General features: G+C 40.6%; 1 pseudogene across 1 annotated transcript; it reads left to right on the top strand.

Moving 5' to 3' along the window:
• The first annotated feature begins 18,236 nt into the window (after positions 1-18,236).
• LOC116553398 lies at positions 18,237-19,919 on the top strand (annotated as a pseudogene). Its single transcript, XR_004269738.1, has one exon. The product of XR_004269738.1 is annotated as a succinate dehydrogenase [ubiquinone] cytochrome b small subunit, mitochondrial pseudogene (transcript).
• Positions 19,920-21,587: the final 1,668 nt, after the last annotated feature.

Here is a 21,587-nt window from a genome sequence, read left to right as displayed (position 1 = left end):
ATAAGTGAAGTCCTGATTGAGTGAATGTAAGGGAGAACTGGAATAGAGGGATTGGAGTTAGTGAGCACAGACAGCTCTTTTGAAGTATTTGCTATTTAGAGCACAGACATGGGGAAGTAACTGAAAAGAAAAGTGAGGCTAAGGGAGACTATTTTTTAAGGTGAGAGGAATAATAGCATATTTGATACTAATGATACGGATTCTGTAGAAAGGGAAATTTGACTGAGGTATGTTTTAAAAAAGGAAGAATTGCTGGTATGTTCTTAAGTAAGTGAGAAGGATAGGCCCTGTGAAAAGTGGAGGAGCAGGTCCTGGATGGGAGTACGGAGAGTCTGTCTACAGTTATAGATGGTAAGTGGAGTGTGCAAGCCCATACATGGTAGGTGGGTGGATGTGGTGGAGGGAGTCTGCAAAACTCCCATTCTGATTACTTCAATTTCCTCAGTGCATAGGAAGCAAGGTCATCAGCCCAAAGTAAGAATATGGAGTGGGTATTGCAGGTTTGTGGAGAGATAAGAAAGTATGAAATAGTCATTTAGGAGAACAGGGAAAATGAAAGAACTAAGGAAATGTAATATTGATTGCCAAGAAGCATCCAAGGCCCATTTGAGGTTTGCGGTCATTAATTAAGATAAGGCGAATGAGTTGTGTGATTTTTCTTAGATGCCTATGATGAATTACAGGTGAAGAGTTTATTTTAACTAGGGTGGTAGTTTTGCCATGCAAACACAACCAAGTGATAAAGGGACACTGGAGTTGAAAGTGTACACACAGCAGTGATTGAAAATAAGTGATTATGTACAAAAATTAGCCAGGCATGGTGGCAGGTGCCTGTAATCACAGCTACTTGGGAGGCTGAGGCAGAAGAGTTGCTTGAACCCAGGAGGTGGTGGCTGCCATGAGCCATGTCATGCCACTGCACTGCAGCCTGGGCAACAGAACAAGACTTCATCTCAAAATAAATAAATAAGAAAATAAATGATTATGGAATTCAAGCTTGGTGAGTGGGGGGAAGTTAAAACATGAAAAGACCAAGGAAGTGTGAAAAGGGGGTAGAGTCAAAAAATTGGAGTTCCTGTAGAGTTGAAGGATTTGTACTTCAGGGTACTGGAGAGATGGTTGAAATGGAGAGTATGAAGGAGATGCCCTTAATGCTGACGACAGGCCTAGGGAATGACCACGCCAGGTGGAGGCAAGTAGGAGATGAGTGAAGCAGTGTGAAGGACAAACCATTGAGGTGAAAGAGAGAGTTTAAGGAGTTGAAAGACCAGGATGCTGCAAGGATATTGAAATCACCAATTATTCAGACAAAAATAGTGATAGGAAAAGTAACAATAAGCTAGGGCTTAAATTATCAAGAAATGAGAGGGTGCCCCAAAAAGCTAAGCATAGAATTACCATTATGACCCAGCAATTACACTCTTAGGAACGCACCCAAGGAAACCTAAAGCCAGGACTAGAACAGACTATTGTACAGCATTATTCTCAATAGCCAAAAGGTGGAAACAATCAAATGCCCGTCAACAGATGAGTTGATAAACAATGGAATATTTCCCAGTCATAGGAAAGGATGAAGTTTTGATCCATGCTACAATGTGAATAAACTTTGAAGACATTGTGCTAAGTGAAATAAGCCAGATCAAAGGGCAAATATTGTATGATTCCAGTTACATAAAATACCTAGAATAAGCAAATCCATGGAAACAGAAAATAGATTAGAAGTTACCAGGGGCTAGAGAGAGACGGGAATAGGGAGTTGTTGCTTAATGATTACAGAGTTTCTGTTTAAGGTGACGAAAAAGCTTTAGAAATATACAGTAGTGATGATTGCACAACTTTGTGAATATGATTGATGCCACTGAATTATACAATTAAAAATGGTTAAAATGGCAAAGTTTGCTATATATATGTACAGCAATTTTTCAAATTAATAATATAATATGCCCCAAATCATTGAACTGTACATCTTAAATGGTAAATTCTATGATACGGAAATTATATCTCAATAAAGTGGTTAATAAAAAAGCAGTGAAATGAGGGGACTGTGCAAGAGATCACAAGAGGCACAGAACAGTGAGAGGCAGTAAGCAGCCTAGTGGGGTGACATGAGAGGCAGACCTTCCATCGGGCTGGGGAGCAGGGGTGGGCAGGATGGTCTAGCAGCTTCATTACCCAGAAAACCCACCACATAGAAATGTGTGGCCCTAGGCCACATCTAACTAACCAAATTGCAACCAGAAAGATTTGGTGGGAACCCCATAAAAGTCTGTTCTCATGACAAAGTTCACTGTAAGTCCACAGGTCAGAAAATCAAGCAAGTTGCAATTACCTTTCTCCTACCTGCCCCACTTCAGGGAAATCCTGTTCCTACACTTTTCCTTCACCAGATGCAGTGGGTAGGGCTACCCCTATCCTGCACCATGAGGCTAGAGAAGTGGAGAAGCCCATTGCCAGCCCCACACTCTAATCCAGCCCACTCTTCCCCGGCCCCACCCCAAAATTCCTCTTGTCTCTTTGTAGAAACTCATTATCACTGAACAAACTAATTTTAACTCCTCTTATCTGTTCCTTCCCTTCCATCCCCACAGCCTCTGTTAATTCAGACCTGTGCTATAATTTCCTAACCAATCATCCTGCTCAAGCCTCACTTCCTCCCCCATCTCCATCACTGGAAGCTTTCAGCCTCCCCCATTAATATGAGTTTCTGTCATCTCCTCCCATTAAACACTCCCATCCTTAGTAAGCATTCACTCTAGGTTAAAATTGGGTATTGCTATGAAAACACTGCTCCAATATAATCTCCAAATTACCCCCTTCCAACAGATTGCTGCTCCTTAAACCTCTTAGATACAGACATTCCAGAGCTGCCACTGCCTCCACATTGGTGCCAGAGTGATCTCTCTAACGAAGACAGAATCCTGTGCCTGCTTAAAACTCTTCACTGGTTCCCCATTGTCCTGTGAGAGTTTATCTACCTTATTTACCATGGTGCTGAAAGTTCTCCATAATGCTCCTCTCTCTCTAACCTCATCTCTTACTTCTTCCACACTTAGGCTCCTGAAACACTGAGCTAGGTATAGTTCCCAGGTCCTATATATAATCCAGGGCCTGAGGCCTAGATTTATCTATTCATCCAGCATGGTACCAGCACATAGGAAGCTCCTGAGCAAATACACGCTGAGTGAATACACTTATTGAAATCATATTCTATATCAATCCCACATGTTAGGAAAATTATTGTACATCAGCTTTAAGTGCCCAAGAAGTGGCATATTTATCTTATTTTGATAAGGCAACATCGACTTTTCATGCCTTTTGCAGTTTCCGGAACACAACAGATCATCATTAAAGACTAAGTGAGTGGCTAAATGGATGGCTAGATGGATGGATGGATGTATAAATAGATGGATAGATGGATGGATGGATGCATGGATGATGCATGGCTGGATGGATGGATGGATGGATGCATGGGTGGATGTATGGGTGGATGGATGGACAGAGAACTGTGAGAGAAGGTAAGTAACATTAGGAGAACTCCCCTTCTCAATGGTGAGTTCTTGAGTACAGAGAACATGTCTTAATTCTTCACATTTTCAATGCTCAAAACACAGTCTAACACAAAAAGTTTTTAACAAACATGGGAAGAATAAATGAATGTGCAGTTACATGAATTATATATATATATTATTTCTATTGTAAACCTTGGTTTAACAGATACAGTGTTTAACTGTCTTATGTGAAATCATGTTTCAGATACAAAAAGTCCAAATACAGAAATTTCTACTAATTAGAAAAGAGTTTCAATCATTAAAAGAAATCTTCACATCTGAAATGACATGTAAAAATTGCAACTGCTAACGTTACCTATCTTTAGGGGTACCAATATTCTAAAAATGACAAAATAAAGTATATTGTAGATCATATGTGGGAAAAAAATTCATCATTAATATTTCTTAAAAACAAAGTTCTATTATTTTATTAATAACATTTGTCCTTTAACATACATTCATTGTAAAATGTTAAAGCCATAGAACTATAATTAAATAAAAGGAAGAAAATAAACAATCACCCATAATCACCAACCAGAGATAACTCTTAACATTTAGTATTACAATATGTCCTAGCATGGACACAGGGAAGGGAAAAAAATACACAGGGGCCTGTCAGAGGCGGCAAGGGGAGAAAGATTATCAGGATAAATAGCTAATGCATGCCAGGCTTAATACCTAGGTGATGGGTTGATAGGTGCAGCAAACCACCCATCACACATTTACCTAGGTAACAAACCTGCACATCCTACACATTGCACATGTATCCCAGAACTTAAAATAATTTTTTAAAAGAAAAAAATATGTTCTAGTATTCTTCTTCCTGTGTGTTTACATATGCACATATATAATATAAACAAAATGAGAATACTGTATAACCTGCTTTTTATTTAGCAATTGTTTCTGAAAAGCAGAGCCTGAAGAACAAGCTGAGATGCTACTATTTTATTAAGCATTCTGATCCCAGGGAAGCAGGGCAAGGGAGGAGAGAGGCAGGGAAGAAGTCTCTAGAGGATGCACTGCCATGAGGGCTGCCTCTGGTGTGAAGTGCAGAGGATCCCTGAACTCATGGAACCACCCTCTGAATTGAACTGCCATGTCTGAGTCTAGTCCACCCAGGCAGGCAAAGGAGAATGTCTACACTAGCTTCTGTGTCTCATTGGTCAGCTTTTACCTTGCAGGGCATTTACTGTCCCGTCTCCACTTCTGGATTATGTATAGGCATTAGGAAGACCTTTGGCATCTGACACTCCAGTGGCCATCAGGAAGCGAAGAGGTGGAATATAAGAGATGCACTGTGAGGGCATAAGCTAAGGCAACATTGGGTGGTGTCTGTGTGTAGTTGGTCGCAGCCCATGCAGCCCAGCTGGCTGCTGCAGTAACAGCTGGCAAGGATTAAGTAGCCTAAGAACAGAGGAGGCAGAGGTCATCTGATGTATACTTAAAGATGCAGGATAAAGATTCATTAGTGCTCTCCCATTACAACTGGCCTCCATAATAAATTTGACATCTCCACTTTCATGAGAATAGTCCTGTCCTCACTTCTTCCCCACAGAGGTTAGGTTGGGGGTGGAGTCAGCGTCCCCTCCAGGTTGGTGGCCAGCCACAATTTCTAAAAGAGCTTCAGACAAGAGAGTTAATGAAAAAAAGCCACAGTTTCTTCTGCCACAGCCATTCCCACATTGAAATGTGTCATCTCCCTTCTCTGCCACCCATTCCAGAATTTTCTCAACTTTAGCCAGCAATTTGACTGTTCTTGGTTTCTCCCCTGGCACAGTCACCTATACCTTCATCCCCGGGAAGCCCAAGCCCTTCATTGCCTTGCCTTTGTCAGGCCATGATTGCTGCAACTGCTCATTTACCTTTGTCCTTGGGCACAGAAAGTCCAGGCAATACCCAGTGAATCCCCTGGGCTCCATATATACTCCTCCCTGTTCACTTTGTGTGGCAACACCCCTAGCTCTCTCCTGCTTTCCTCTGGGTAAACAGGGTCGATTATAATCACGCCATCCCAGTCTGTTCTTTGCTTTCTGGTCCACTGCCATGAGGAACCTAAATTGGCCATGTTATTCCCATCTTCCAGTTGGATGGAGCTCTTACTGTCTTATTTGTCCTGGGGAGAAGCAGTTCCTCACCCTCCCCCATCCTGAACCAAGACCTCTCTACCCATCAGAACCTAATATTACAGAAATGGAAAGGACAAATTGTACAAAAGGGTCACAGGGATCTTTGTAACAGAGGAACCATTCCTGCTCCTTCACCTCTGCAGATTCACATCTTCTGGTTTTGGGAGACACAGCACTATATGTTGGCCATTGCTTTAACATCTCAAATCACCAGAAGTTTTTTCCCAACTGTCACCTTTCCTGAGCCTCTGTTAGGTTATTCTGCCCTTCCATTAGGCTGGCTATTTTAGAATAATGGATTACATGGGACTCAATGGTCACTACCCCTGGTTTCACTTCCTCTGGGATAAAATATGTCCCTTGGTCTAAACCTATGTTGTGTAAATGTCATGTCAATGGATCAATCAATGTATTGCTAGATGCACTGCTAGCAAGGAAGGTAACCCCACATCTGGAGTCGAAATCAATTATAAGAAATGAGGCCTGGTGTGGTGGCTTACACCTGTAATCCTAGCCCTTTGGGAGGCCAAGGCAGGAGGATCACTGTGACCAGTAGTTGGAGACCAAACAGGGCAATATAGCAAGGCTCCACCTCTACAAAAAATAAAGTTTTAAAAAACTATCTGGGCACAGTGACATATGCCTGTAGTACAAGCCTACTCGGGAGGCTGAGGTGGGAGGATCGCTGGAGCCCAGGAGTGGGAGGCTGCCATGAGCTATGATCACATCACTGGAGCCCAACCTGAGTTACAGAGCAAGACCCCATCTCTAAATATATATGTATGTAAAATGTTTAATTTTAGAAAAAAATAATTGTTGCCCTGTTAAGGTATAATTGAAATGGTGCCATACTAAGAGCTGAGCATGAGTCTCTGCTGATGGCAAGGGGGCACTCAGCAGTGGTGGTAGCTGGATTGCTTTGGCGACAAGGAGCCCATACCACCAGTCCACTTGGTCTGAGGCCAGGTTGTATAAATAGCATTTTAATACATCAATCCCTCTCTCGAAGCCTCCAGCCCTGCTACATGGCCACTTTGGTCATGGTTCATTGCATCAGCAAGGAGAGCCTGAATGATACCCACACTGTGAGTTTCTCTGTCCCTACATTGGGCAGTGGAGTTTTAAGTTGCGTAAATAGAGAAGAGAGTGAGAAAGAGTGAAAGGGAGGTATGAACAATGGTTTGGAAGTCCTGGTGGGATCAAAGGATCAGTAGTTGAGGATACTAAAGAGAGTGAGCTGGAAATAGCGACAGTAACAGAAGGATCCATGAAATTTAGATGAGGGAGGGGGTACAAATGCTGGATCTATCAAGGTCTGGGGTATGACCATAGGAGTGAGTGGCTGAGGGAGGTTGGAGCACCTTGGTCGCCAAAGCTAACACCCTCATGATGCAACTGTACATGTATTCTCTCAGTTTGGGCTGGTACAAACCCATCAGATCCTGTGATTCCTTTGGCATATAATCTACTTTCTTGCAGAGCAAAAACCATAGTTCTCCACTCAGGTTATGCTGAGATTTGACTCCAGTTGTCTGTCTGGAGTCTATAAGGGTGGCAAGGGCAAAGACTTTCAAATAGAAAACGCCTCCTGTGGGGTGCCTTCTGCAGACGCGTTCACTGCATTGTCTCCAAGCCAAGGAATGTGTGCAGCCACAGGGAGCTGGAAAGGGCAAGGAAATGGATTCTCCCCAGAGCCCCAGGAAGGAACACAGCCTTGCCAAGACCTTCATTTTAGCCCAGTGACACCCATGTCAGGTTCCTGACCTAGTGAACTGCAAAATCATAAATTTGTGTTGTTTTAAGCCACTAAGTTTGTGGTGATTAACAACAGCAGCCATAGAAAACTAACACACATAACTAATTTCTTGTTTGGGGGCTTTTTGATTATTTTCAACTTTTTTCTCATTAGGAACAACAATACAATGAAACTTCTTATAGCTTAATTCTTTCACATGTCCACAATTTTTCTTAGTTCATAGATATAACTTGTTGGGTCAAAGGCTCTGCAAAATTTAATAGCCCTTTATATGTATTGCCTTCTAGAAAGAGAAGAGCAGTCTGAAATACCATCAGCACATGAAAATTTCCAACAACAGAAAGTATTCTTTTGTTTTTTTAAAATTTTTAGTAATTTGACAGGCAAAAATAGTACCTCAGTGTTTTAAATTGCATTTTCATTACTGATAAGCCCGTACTGTGTGTTCAAGCATTCTTCCATAGAGCAGGAACATAGCAGCCATTTAAATTTCTTCTTTTGTAAATTATTTCAAATCCTCTGTTCATTTTCTCTTCAGGTGTTCATCTTTTATTACTGCTTTGTAAAAAGATCCATTTATGTCACACATATTGAAAATAGTTGCAATTTGATTTTAATGTTTGATATTTTCAGAAGTTTCGACTTTTTATAATCAAATTTATCAATTCTTTCCTTTATAATTTCTGCTTTTAATATCCCATTTCAAAGTACCTTCCTCATTTCTACATTCATATAAATATTTATCTGTATCTTTATTTGTTGCTTTTATGGATGAATGTTGCGACTTAAGAATCTAACTTCAGTTTTTCCTCGATGCTTACAAGCCTCAATAAAGAACGCATCAAATGTCTGCCCTTCGCCACTATAATAGATTTGAAGATGATATTTCAAAACAAATTGATGCAGACCTGAATCCTCAGCTTGTAAATAAATTCCTACTTGAAAGTGAAAAAGTTGTCGAAGAAGAGCAATTTTTTTTAATGTTTTAAATGACCAGTCTCACAACTTCACATTTACCTTGATGTATCAGACATCTAACCCCTCAGGAAATGATCTCACTTGTGAAACAAGTAACCACACCGTAAACAAAATAGAGTCATATTTTCCAGTAATAAAACACCCAAATTTTCAGCAGCACAGCAGAGAAAGAAAAATCCCACATCCTTTGTGTTTCATTATACATTACTAATGTCAATGCTTGAAACTAAAAGGTCTCCAAATGTGGATCACAGAAGCCAGGAAAATTCCTTTACCCTTCTCTTTCCCTACTGCCATCCTTCTCCTTCTAACTTCTGGAGATAAGACATATTTTCATCTGCTCTGCAGTTTTGCTCATGAGAACATAGAGTTCTATGTTGGCTTAAATAATGTTTCACATCATGTAAAAAGGATAAAGTAATCATAACTTAATTTCTAATCATTTTTAATGTTACTATTTGTCTTTCTAAAAGGAACACTGGCTTTTTAAAAAGAAAATATGCCCTATGTGTCTACAGCAAAAATAGGAAAGCATTGACTATATCTGGTGGCTCTCATAAATTTAGGCCAGATGTGCAGAGCAAAACCTTTAAGTGAAAAACTGACAAAGCCATTAAACCAGGATGTATAAATTACTCATTAACTGGACCTTCCAGTTATACAAATCCAAATGAATGGTCATGGTCCTCTATAAATCTTTAAATTTTTGGTTTCATGGCTGGGCACGGTGGCTCACGCTTATAATCCCAGTACTTTGGGAGGCCCTGGAGGGTGGATCACTTGAAGCCAGTAGGTCAAGACCAGTATGGCCAACATGGTAAAACCCCATCTCTACTAAAAATATAAAATATTTTTAGTATTTAGCCAGGCATGGTGGCACACACCTGTAATCCCATGTACTTGGAGGCTGAGACAGGAGAATCACTTGAACCCAGGAGGCAGAGGTTGCAGTGAGACGAGATCACACTACTGCATTCCAGCCTGAGTGATGGAGACTCTGTCTCAAAAAAAAAAAAAAAAAAAAAAAAAAAAAAAGTTTGGTTTCAGAATTTGTTTTTGTCTGTTTCCAGTGGTGGGGATGATAAAGAAAATAACATCAATGTAAAATAATTTAATGAACTATATACCTATATATATTTGCCAAAACTTAATAAAATTTTAAAATAGAAGTATTCTAAGTACTTCATAGATATTAATTCATTTAATCTTCTTAAGTATCATTGTTATCAGCCCCATTTTACATGTGAGGAAACTGAGACACAGAGAAGTTAAGTAAATTTAATAAGGTTTATCATCCAGTAAGCAGCAGGATTGGGATTTGAGCCCAGAGCTCATATTCTTAACCACACACTGTGATATAATTCAATGATACCTTCAGAGCCAGGGTTCTTCACATGAGATCCACAAGCTAATTCAAGGCCATGGGTGGGCATCAGGAAGCCTACAAATCTCCCAAAGCTGTATGTAAATATCTACATGCATATGTATATCTATACTTTATCAGATTCTCAAATGACTCTGTAATTTTTAAAAAAAAGAAAAAGGTAAAGTGCCATTACTTTAGGAGTCAGTGCTTCATAATAGAAACAGTATGGGTTTGCCTGATATGAAACTGGTTAGAACACCACTTGGCATTTATTAGCTCTTCAAACTTGAACAAGTTAATTGCCCTGTCTAAACTTCATCTTCCTTATCTCTAAGTGGAAATAATAACAACTACCTTGCCTTGTAATAAATATTAGAGCCAGTATCTGACACTAACAGGTGTCTAGTAGTAAAGTCATAGATGCTTTCATTAGTGTTGTTCTTGCAATTGTTGATTTTTTTCCTTTGATTTTAATATAGCTTACTAAACTATCATCCCAAATAGTAGTCTTGCCATGAAATATTATGATTTTTATTTTTATTTTTTTGACAGATCTCACTCTGTCACCCAGGCTGGAGTTATAGTGGCACAATCTCAGCTCACTGTAACCTCTGCCTCCTGGTTTCAAGCAATTCTCCTGCCTCAGCCTCCCAAGTAGCTAGGATTACAGGTGCCCACCACCACGCCCCATCTCTACTACAAATACAAATATTAAGATATTTTTAAGGCCCATAACCTAGTGTCCAACTGAGACTGAGACAATCCAGTCTAAAGTAGGAAGTGAATGGCAAGGAGTTAAAAGGAGGGGTCTCTTCACACCCTGCCCTGACTGTGATAGTGGTTCTCTAATCTTTTTCTTTCTTGAGCTTTAAGAAATTTCTTGACATCCCCTATTTCCCAAGGATAAGAAGGAGATATATATTATGTTAAAGGTGCTTTGAACTCTTAGGGAAGAGAAGTACTTTAAATTCAAGACACTATTATCCAGAGAGATCATGGAAAATTGTAGAAACTAGAATAAACTTAACCTGAAAAATTAAAGAATGACAGCATGTCAAGTTGGAACTTGAAAAAATCACTTTGCTCACAGTTAAACTGGCTGTAAAATACATGTCAAGTCTGTACTTCGAAAGCATTTAAACATAATGAATCATTAAACTCAATGTTATATTCCTCTGTGGGTGATTCATTTCATTCTCATCATCCTTGACCATGTTGCCTTTTACTTATACCTAAACTTGAAATCTCCTCTAGCCCCACCTGATGAAATCTTACACACCCTTCAATCTCCTCTGGGAAGAAAGGAAATGCCTGCTTCATGAGACTTGATGACCTGCCAGCAGCATTTTCTCGTGTCTCTGAATTCCTGCAGTTCCTTACTTATACCCTTTAAAGGCCCTTAGCACACTGTTGACTATTGTCATCATTTGTGTAACTGTCCACAGCTTCGTTCTTTCTATCTTTCTACTACTAAAGCTCTTCGACAGCACGAACAATGTTTCATTCATCTGTGCATCCATCTTAGCAGTAGTTATTCAAAAATAGTTGCGAGATAATTGCAAGGAAAAAATTGAACGAACATGTAAGTTTTTTAGGAAAGAGGTTCTATAGTAATTTCAGCCTGATATTAGAAGAGTAAGCAGAAGTGCAGTTAATGAATTTGCTAATTGTCTTTCCCTGTTAGGAACACTCATCAACATTTGTTCTTTAGCTACAGCATATACTTTATAGTCTCACCCTTTTTACTTTGCCTCACTTTCTGCATAAGTAATTACAAAAAAGGAAACAAGATAGAAATAAGTAAAAGCCATTAAATACCTACAACTTTAATGTATTCGGTGCAGATCCAGATAGCTCAGGGAGCTAGACTCATGGGGTTCATAAAATCAAGAAAATGGGTTGGTTTTTGGCCCAAAGGACTCTTACTCTTTTTCAGGTGTTAAGATGCAAAGGTGCCTTTACTTACACAATACATGTTTTACTAACAGGGCATTTTTTTCACTTGTGACAGTCCAAGCAGACTCTCAACGTCCTGTCGTCTGAATCAGAGAGGAGAGAATTTGTCCCAATGCAAACTGAGGAGCAAAAGGGTTACATTTGGGGATAAGAGCCAAGTCATGCATATCCTGCCGAGAATGTTGCAGCCCCCACCCACCTCATTTCACTGCAGCTCTTGAACCTTTCATCACTTTGTCCTCCTGGCTACCTGTCCATATCTCTTACCAAATAATTTACCCCTTGTTTGTAATATCTGCACAAAGGAGCCAAAATAGGACAAACCACTGCTTTCCTAGACTTAGTCACGGTCTTACAAATCCCACAGATGTTCTAGGGACCACCGGTATCAGAATCACCCGGGGTGCTTATTTCAAATGCAGGTCTCCAGGCTCTGAACCAGACCCTCTGGAGAGGGGTCTAGGGAATCCACATTTTAAGTAAGCACTCTGAGTTATTATTATGACACTAACATTTAAGAACCACTGCTAAAAAAAATTAGCATTTCTATATATTTACTATCGTTTACCCTAACAATTTCAATGAGAGAGAGGAGAAATTCATTTAGACATGTGGCCAAAAAAAAAAAAATCATTCAAAAGTCTAACATAACAGTAATGTTTGCTTAAAACAAAACTTACCCAAAAACTGAGTACTAAACTCATCATGAGAAAACACTGTCAAGCATGTAAGTGTTTTGCGGAACATAATTGCAGATGAGAATGCTGCAGAACGAGGCACAAACCCTGCACCATCTGGATTGCTTCCAGCTACTCTCCTTGCACAGAGTGCATGCCTATGAACTCATGCAGACTCTTTTCATTATAGCCAAACTTTCTCAGGGTAAAGCGTGACTAGGTAAGATAGGATTTCACTCTGTATCACTCTTTTAGTTTTTCCAGAATCTCATGGAGGAAATGAAGTGATACCTCATGCAAGATGCTGCAGGCCTCTAATCAAAGGGCTGGAAATCTGTGCAAGGGGATTTGATGAAAGATCATGAGTGTTAATGGCTGCTCACTGTGACCTGTAAGTCATTCTCAGCTCCTCTCATTCTCAAGGTTATTTCAGGGAGGTAAATGACTATCAAGTCCAAAACCAAAATTAGGTAGGCATGAAAAAGAAAGCAAAAAAAGCACATTCCATGCTATGTTCTATGATATTCACCTTATAGATCCTATAGAATAAGAGTAAAATGGGTGATCATTTTCTCATATAATTTAAAAATCTTTTTCACCATACATAGCAACATTGTTGACATTTTTAAGAACAGGAAAAGCTAAAAAAAAAAAAAAAAAAAAAAAAACCCATAATCTCATCAACCACACACAATCACTGGCTCCAGACTTCTTTCATCAGCTTATTTTACAGAGTCAATCATTTGAGCATCGTCTGTGATTACCACTGGTTTACTTATTATTTTGTCATTGGTTTTATTACATGTTATTGCATATTCGGTTGATCCATAGGAAATTACTACTACTTAACTATTTAACTATTAAAAATAGCAATCTCTTATGGTTCAAACTAGTGTTTTCCTATTTATTATCTGAAAGGCAGAATAATGTTTATCATGTGGATATGCTGCTGTTTTCTTAATCAGTACCTGTTATTAGTAACCAGAACCTATCATTTCCCTGTTCATGTTAGCACAGATTACATGAACAAAAGAACAGGCTTAAAAACTAGCTTCTCATAAATATTTGAACATATTTACATTATAATTTTATATGAAGAATTTGTCAAATAAGAACTTCAACACAATTTGCAGTGAAAATAAAGCTAGCCACTGGGATGCTTAATTAATGGAACAGCTCAATGCCGTCTGCCCAACAAATCAGGAAATATTCTGCTCTCCTCTCCTGGAATAGCTATTATAAGGTGTATAAACTAGATTCAGGGTTAGCCCTAGTTGGTTTGTTTGCACATACATGAGAGAGAGAGAGAGAGAGAGAGAGAGAAAGAGAGAGAGAGAGAGAGAGAGTGTGTGTGTGTGTGTTTAGAACTGGCTTTAAGATTACACTATAAAACCAAGGTTTATTTCTTCATTCCAACTTTTAAAAGCTTGACTCTGGTCAACTTTTCTCATCTTTGGAGACTTCAGCAAGGCACACTGCTTTCCAGAAGCATAGGCAAGTAAACCTGCTACTTCTCTAGCTCTCAGATTTGGTCTCTTCCATTAGGTGTCAACAACCAAGAAGGCCACCAGGGGACGGGCTTTACTCCACAAACCCAAAGCAGGAGGAAACTGGCAGCTCCCTTTCCGCTGCTGAAGGTCAGAGCCCAGTTCCCCCTACCCAGGCAGCCCGGCTACCACCTGCCCAAAGAAAGCCCCAACCCCAGGTCCCAAGCAGACCTCTCCAGGCCTTTACAAGTCAGTGCTCTTGCCTCTGCCAAAACATCTGGGACTCCCTTTCTGTTGCTTCTTCCTTGAAAAGATGCGGTGAAGTTGAAGCAATATATCATAACATACATCTTGGGAATTTTTGATAACAGGCCCTGAAACACCTAAAGGAAAAAAGCTCCCTAAGTTCCTCCTGTCTTGCTGTGCTTGTTTATAAATCAGAAGGCATTTTAAAACAATGTCCAGACTTGAGTAAATCAAGCCAATGGTTTTGTTTCATCCATTCTCTTACATAAGTAGATGGTGGCTTTTTTTTTTTTTCGGGAGGGGCAAACTTCAAATTATTCTTGGGCCCACTCTACATCACATAAAAAGAAACTTGACCAGATAGTTTCCATTAAAAAGGCGATTTCCAATCCATGCTATGATCCACAGCCGTTCGAATGGGATCTTTAACTCCTTCAGGTAACTATGTGGGGGTTTTCTGATAACTGTTTTGAAACAGTAAAAGGTCAGTGCAACCTGAAACTTTTCCTATGTAATTTTTGTCTATATCTAAGTGACCCTGCAGAAGTAGCAAGTTTGCTTTCCCATGCTCCTGAAAAAGTGTGCCTTGCTGAAGTCTCCAAAGATGAGAAAAGCTGATCAGAGTCAAGCTTTTAAAAGCACTTTGGAGACAGGGTTTCACCAATGAAGAAATGAACCTGGTTTTATAGTGTAATCTTAAAACTGGTTCTACATCACACACACACACACACACACACACACACACACATACACACACACGCACTTGTGCTAATGCACAGAGAGGACTAATGCCTGAAGTCTGGGGTAGGAAGTATAGCCAGGTCCAGCAGGGCTATTACAGATATCCCTTCCCTCTCATGAATTCAGTTCATCAACAGCTGTTCACGGAAGTCCCACTTGGCAATCCACAGTGGTGATGCCCCTAAATCCAAGACCACTGGGAACTCACCTGAAGCCAAACAAATTTATGCTCATTGATTCTGGCTTAGCAAGGGAGACTGTCCACTATGTGAAACCATGGGCTGGCTCAGTAAGAGGGTGTTAGATGGGGCTTTTCATAAGCTTTGAGCTTGTGTCAGGCAATTTGGGGTAGGATTCAAGGAAGTACGAGTTTTCTGTGAATTGGGTGTTGTCAGCAAGTGGAATAATTCTATGATTCAGTCTCTTAATAAACCTTAATTATCTAGGAGACAGAAAGAATGGAAAGACTCAGACATGATGGCAGAGAGCACTTGGTTTTTTCCCACTTTATTAGAATCACCTGGTCTGACACTGATGCTCCATGAAAGTGTTAATGAGCAGACAGAAAAATTGAGGACCAGCTCTGAGTGCTTAGCTGTTAGTGCCAGCCTGCCAGAAATCAGACAAATAAATCTCCAGCTCTGATCCAATGGTATTTTGTGTGTCACTGACAGAAATAACTAAGAAGAGGGCTCTATCTTGAGTACATGGAGAAGCTTCCTGGAGAAGGACAGAGTCAGCCAGGAGGAAGGGAGGAAGGGTCCTTGCCAGCAGGAAGAAGAGAGTAACAGGCCCTAAAACACCTGAAGGAAAAAAGCTCCCTAAGTTCGTGATCTCAGCTCTTTCTGGACAACAAATTTGGAGGAAGAGGGGAGAAAAGGGAGTTAGCACGAGTTTTGAGAAAAAGAGGTAGGCAGGACACAGACCACAAAGCCACACCTTGCAAACCTTGGTAAGAAGCTTGAACTTTATGGGGAAGGAAATGGGAAAGTGTTTTGAGCAGGACTGCAACAGGATCAGTCTTGTTGTTAAATGATCATTCTGGCTGCCATGCAGAAGGTGGAATAGGGAACAGCAGATCTGGAAGAAAAAGTGTAAACAGTTCACACTAGCCCTAAAGGGCTGATGATGATGGTCACCAGCAGGAATTAGGAGGAAGCCTGGTATCCAGGCATGGTGGCACATGGCTGTAATCCCAGCACTTTGAGAGGCCAAGGCAGGAGGATCACTTGAGCCTACGAGTTCAGACCAGCCTGAGCAACATAGTGAGATTCCCATCTCTACAAAAAAAAATTTAAAAATCAGTCGGGCATGTTGGTGCATGCCTGTAGTCCCAGCTTCTCATGAGGCTGAGGTCGGAGGATTGCTGGAGCCCAGAAATTGGAGGCTGCAGTGAGCTATGATGGTTCCACTGCACTGCACCTTGATGAGCTGTGATCACACCATGACTCTTCAGCCTAGGTGACAGAGTGAGACCCTGATTCTAAAAAAGAGAGAGAGAGAGAAAGCCCAGGGCTTGGCCCACTCCCATCACTGGGAGTAAAGAGAGGGCTCTGTGCACTTCTAGCAAAACCTCCATGTTCCTTGCCCCTGCCACTTACACCCTGATCCCACAAGCTAGGAGACTCTCAGGCGGGGCCTCTCCCTCAGGGCACCCTTCCTCCCCATACTGCAATTCCAACAAGGCATCCTGGGCCCTGAAGGACACTCCCGTCCATGCCCCTTGGAGAACACACCCCAGCCCACTCCCCTGCTGCATTTTTCTCCATGGCATCTAATACCCCCTGGTATACTTTAGATGGTATGTGTCTGCCTGCCTTCCTCACTGGAACCTAAGCTCTGTATGAGAAATATTTTTGTCTACTTACTCCTATGACCTCCAATACCTAGAATAGCATGTGAGACAGAATTAGGCCTTTGATAAATATTTCTTTAATAATTTTGAATAAGAAATGGAATTAAACCAGACAGTGGCAAACGTAATCAAAAGCAGAGATGGGATTCTAGACTGAGGTTTCAAGCAAGTGGAAGAAGTCAGGTCTCCTTCAGCACCTAAAAATCTTACATTTAGAAGGAAACGGGGTGGGTAAGGGAGGTGAGGGGCCCATGCTGTTAGAGCTGGGAAACTCTCTCCCACCTTTGACACTGTGGCCAATAGTGTGACGCTGCAAGGGAATGCACAAAGAGGGCGTCAAGACTTCAACAGGGGCAGTTAACCCTCCAAGGCTAAAATCTGATTGTGTGGTCATGGTGGTCCTATGTGGTTGGCCATAAGAGAGCTCAGATGGACTGCTCCATATGTTTATATGCTTTCCAGACTCTGATACATTCATTAAGCCCCAAAGTCCCTTTTGAGGTCTCCCTCCTCATTGTCCAACCACCCAGATAGCAAGAATGCAGGCTGTGGGGAAGCATGAGTGGGTGAGAAGTTAGAAAGTTGCACATGTACCTCTCAAGTTCTGTTCTATGGAAAGGCTTTCATCCGTGGCCATTTCACCTTGCAATGTTAGCAAGGTGCGGGGCAGGAGCTCCAGTAACTCAGAGAGGCGCCAAGGAAGTGGGGACAGTTTCATGTCAGGAAGCACAGCCTGACAGCAGTGCAATCATAGGACTGTGATAGTGACCATTGCTATGATGCCCCTGTGTTTTTAGCAGTTCCACAATACCAGGAGCCCCTGCAGTTTCAAACTCAGCTTATGGCAAGAAGAAATGAGAGAACTAGAATCGCCTCCCTCTATCCTCTACTCAGTCTTGATCACACTCCATATTCTCACTGCCTTGACTTTTTGGAAAGGGAGAAATCAAGATGGTGAGCAAAGAAGAGGACTTATGAAATGAAAGAAAAGGGTAAAGTATAGGTGAGCAACCGAAAGCAGGTGAAACCCGCAAACTAGTTTGCTCATGCTCAGAAGTAGCATTTTCCACCAAAGTGGAAAATGAGGACACTGGCCCCTTTCCCACCCTGCCCCACTGCACCAGGATCCCTAGTTTTCTTCCATTTGTCTCAGTACTAGTCAATTTACAAACTGAGGCTGCCTGAATAAAAATGTTTGGATTCTCAGCACACGTTTTCAACCACAGAACTGTCAGCCACCACCATACAATTTTATCACTGACAGGTCAACTGAACTGAAGCTTACAGTAGACTAGCCTAGCAAAGCACTTCTGAAAACAGTGCACTGTGACTTTTTAAACATCAGTCACCAATTGTCAAGACAGGTTGGCACATGTCTTAAGCCATGTCCCTCATAAGACTATAGAAGCAAGATGCATATTTCAATCAGGGCCATGGTGTTGTTTTTGTTACTGTCACTAATGCCTAAAACTCCATTTCCTGTCTGTTTTCTAGCTGGAAGGTAAAGCAACCATGAGCAAAGCTATCGGAAACTTCAGCTACCAAAAACAGGACAGGATGTGAAACTTCACACCAAGTGTCATGTGGTAGGATGGGGAAGCATGAAAAGAGACTCATAAAAGTTTTGAATACACCTTAAGAGAAGTGAAGAAACGTCGCTATGATACACCAAAAAATACGCAATGATGCAGCGCACTATAATTCCAAGCTGATTCTTGAAAACTGCACGATCTGTGCTGGTGGTAGAAAGGTGAAGATGGGGTCAGTGGATGATCTTGAGCCCTCAGGAACAAGATGGCGGTTGTCTGGAGACTGAGTGACTTTGCGGGGCCCAAGGAGGCCGAGTTCTGTGGCTGTGGACACCAGTGGTCAGATCTGCTCATTTCTCAGCATATCTTCAGGGCGCACCTACCCCAGAAGGTGACAAGTGAATGTGCTGCACACCACTTGTCACTGAGCCACCATTCTGGTTCCAAGGCTGCGTCTGTCCACTGGACTAGTGAGAGGTTTGTCAGTGTTTTGCTCCTGGGTCTGCTTCCGGCTGCTTACTTGAATCCATGCTCTGCAATGGACTGCAACCCTCACTCTTCATAGTCACCGGGGCCGTGGACAAGTTGTTACTATGTTCATGGGTATGCCTTGCAGAAAGCTGCCAAGGCAGGGCTTTTGGCACTTTCAGCTTTAACTTTGCTGGGCTTTGCTATTTCAACTACCACAATGCGAGCTTCTGCAAAGCTGTTGCCTTGCTGTGGAAGCTCTGGCCTTTTTGACTTTATACTTTGAAGAACTGATGTATGCCTCTTTGCCTCTGCCTTGTCATGCCATTCAACTCACAATAAGGAAGAAATAACAGATAAGTCCATTGGTGGACAGCCTTCTCTTAATCACAAGATTATTTTCGAATTTAATTTTTTTTTTTTTTTTTTGAGAAGGAGTCTCCCTCTGTCTCCAGGCTGGAGTGCAGTGGCGTGATCTTGGCTCACTGAACCTCCAATTCTCTGGTTCAAATGATTCTCCTGCCCCAGAATTTAATCTCTGAGGAAAAGGGTTGAGAGGAATTATGTCTAAGAAACTGAGACTGAGTTCTGTATTCTGGTAAGTTAATGGGGTTGCCTCCCAGCTTCTCATAGGACTCACGGTATAACTAAACATGATATATGAGCTTTTGCCTTTTAATTTATCAATCTCTAAAGAGAATCCAGCTTTATAACTATTAATATATGACCAAACTTCTGTATTTGCCCTGGGAATAATGGACAAAGGGAAATATTGTTAATTCATGAATAAAAACTTTGCAGAAAATTAGACAGTGTTTAGTTTTTGAAAACTTCCCTTTCTATTCAGTAGACACCACCTACTGAATATACATATACTAGGGAATTTTAAAATTAGGAAATGCTGATATCTCACATTATGAATTTCTAAATCCTAGGAGGAAAAGCTTGGAGTGCTTCTGAATGTACAGAAGTTCCATTTAAGGGCAAGTTTCCCCTTGTAGACATATCAAAATAATACAAATTCTAAACAGAGACTTAATTTTCAAATGTATTCTACTTGTTCTAAAACAATCTGTCCACAAATATAAAACTATAAATAATAAAATGTTATTTTCATACTATGGGAATATCTAATGTGAAAATGTATTCTATGAAAATAATTTTTAAAAAAAATAAAATGTATAATTTAAAAAAGAAAACGTGAAGGTGATTCATGGGAATAAGTAAATTAACATTTTTTCTTTTATAATTGAGATTTTATTGGTCAAGGATCAGTACAAACATTTCAATTTGTACACAATTCTTAACATACATACCAGAAATCTAAAAGGCCATGTATTGTAATTCTTTTCTAAAGTTATTCCAGTGACTTTCCAGCTTAAAATTTGGAAGCAACTTTTTCTTAAGAGGCGATCAAGTACCAGTATCTCCACATGTTGATAAGCTGTTATGTACATCCCACCAATTCACAACTGAATAGTTTATACGCTGCATATTCACACGTGTGGCACCTCCCCACCATGTCGCTCTTGCTCTCACTGTGTGATGTGTCTGCTCCCAATTCACCTTCCACCATGAGTAAAAGCTCCCTGAGGCCTCCCCAGAAGCCTAGCTGATGCTGAGGCCATGCGTGTACAACCTGCAGAACTAGGAGTCAATTAAGTCTCTTTTTTTTGTAAATTTCCCAGTCTCAGGTATCTCTTTATAGCAATGCAAGAATGACCTAATACAGGCTGAAATTGCTTGGCCATATGGAAACCCTATGCTTAAGCTTCTGAGGAAGTGCGCTGTTGTCCACAGTGATTACACCACTTTACATCCCTACCAGCAGTGTATGAGGGCTTTAGTTTCTTCATATCCTCTCCAACACTCATTATTGTCTGGTTTTTGATGATAGCCATCCTAGGAGGTATGAAGTGGAAGGATGGACAATTCCTGACTTCAAATTCTGGGACCATTTCATTTTAGACACTATGTGTTACTATTCTCAGTTAACAGGTGTGAAAATTGAGGCACAGACTAATTCTCTGCTGGAGATCTTAAATGTTTTAGTGATGGAGCCAGTGTCTGTCTTGTAGACTAATGATCTTTCTACCAGGCTGTTGTGAAGTCTGTGGCCATTCTAATCAGAAATCCAGAATTTGAATAAGTCTGTCTAAATATAGGGCTGATCTCAGGGGCTAATTGGGGTGGCCACTGGGAGTATGAAATATTATCTATCTTTTCTCCAATTACCTTCTTAATGTGGTATACCCTTATTCTGCTACCTGTTATCAGAATGTGAAGTAGGTGTCTTTATATCTGTGGTGTTCTTCTTGTCTTCTGCTAGATTTCAAATACTTCAAGGGCAGCAATCATGCCCTGGTTCCCTCAGTACTTACAGTGCTGTGCACGCTGCCTGGCACATGGAGAGCCCTCAATAATTTTTGATGAATTAAATTGGACAAATCAGTCAGATGCACTAGAGAGTGACTTTATTATAATTCAGCTCTTCAGAGAAAAAGATGAGATATAAATGGTAGATGGTAAAAGAAGCCATTTTTCTTTGCTCTATATCACAATTTATTAATAATAGAACTAAGTTAAGTGCTTGGATGTATAAATTGGCTAGCTAAGGTAAAATGCACATCAACATCCTGGCTGAACTGAGGCCTACTGGCATTTGATACTTTAGTCCACTTATAATTAATAAATGAGGCAATTGTCCTGAACTGTTCCTAGCCTCAAACTTCAAATTTTCCAAATATCTGAAATACACACTAAATCTTTCTCATTATGTTTATTATTGAATTTTTTTGTGAAAAATTAAAATATATAGAAGTATATGGTGAGAAGTAAAAACCCCCCTTCACCT

This window comes from Sapajus apella, unplaced genomic scaffold (genome assembly GCF_009761245.1).
Source record: "Sapajus apella isolate SASKATOON/1434 unplaced genomic scaffold, GSC_monkey_1.0 scaffold1, whole genome shotgun sequence".
In the NCBI taxonomy this organism is placed as follows: Eukaryota; Metazoa; Chordata; class Mammalia; order Primates; family Cebidae; genus Sapajus; species Sapajus apella.
Note: the sequence above shows the minus strand (reverse complement) of the source record. Positions and strands in the feature narration are given on the sequence as shown.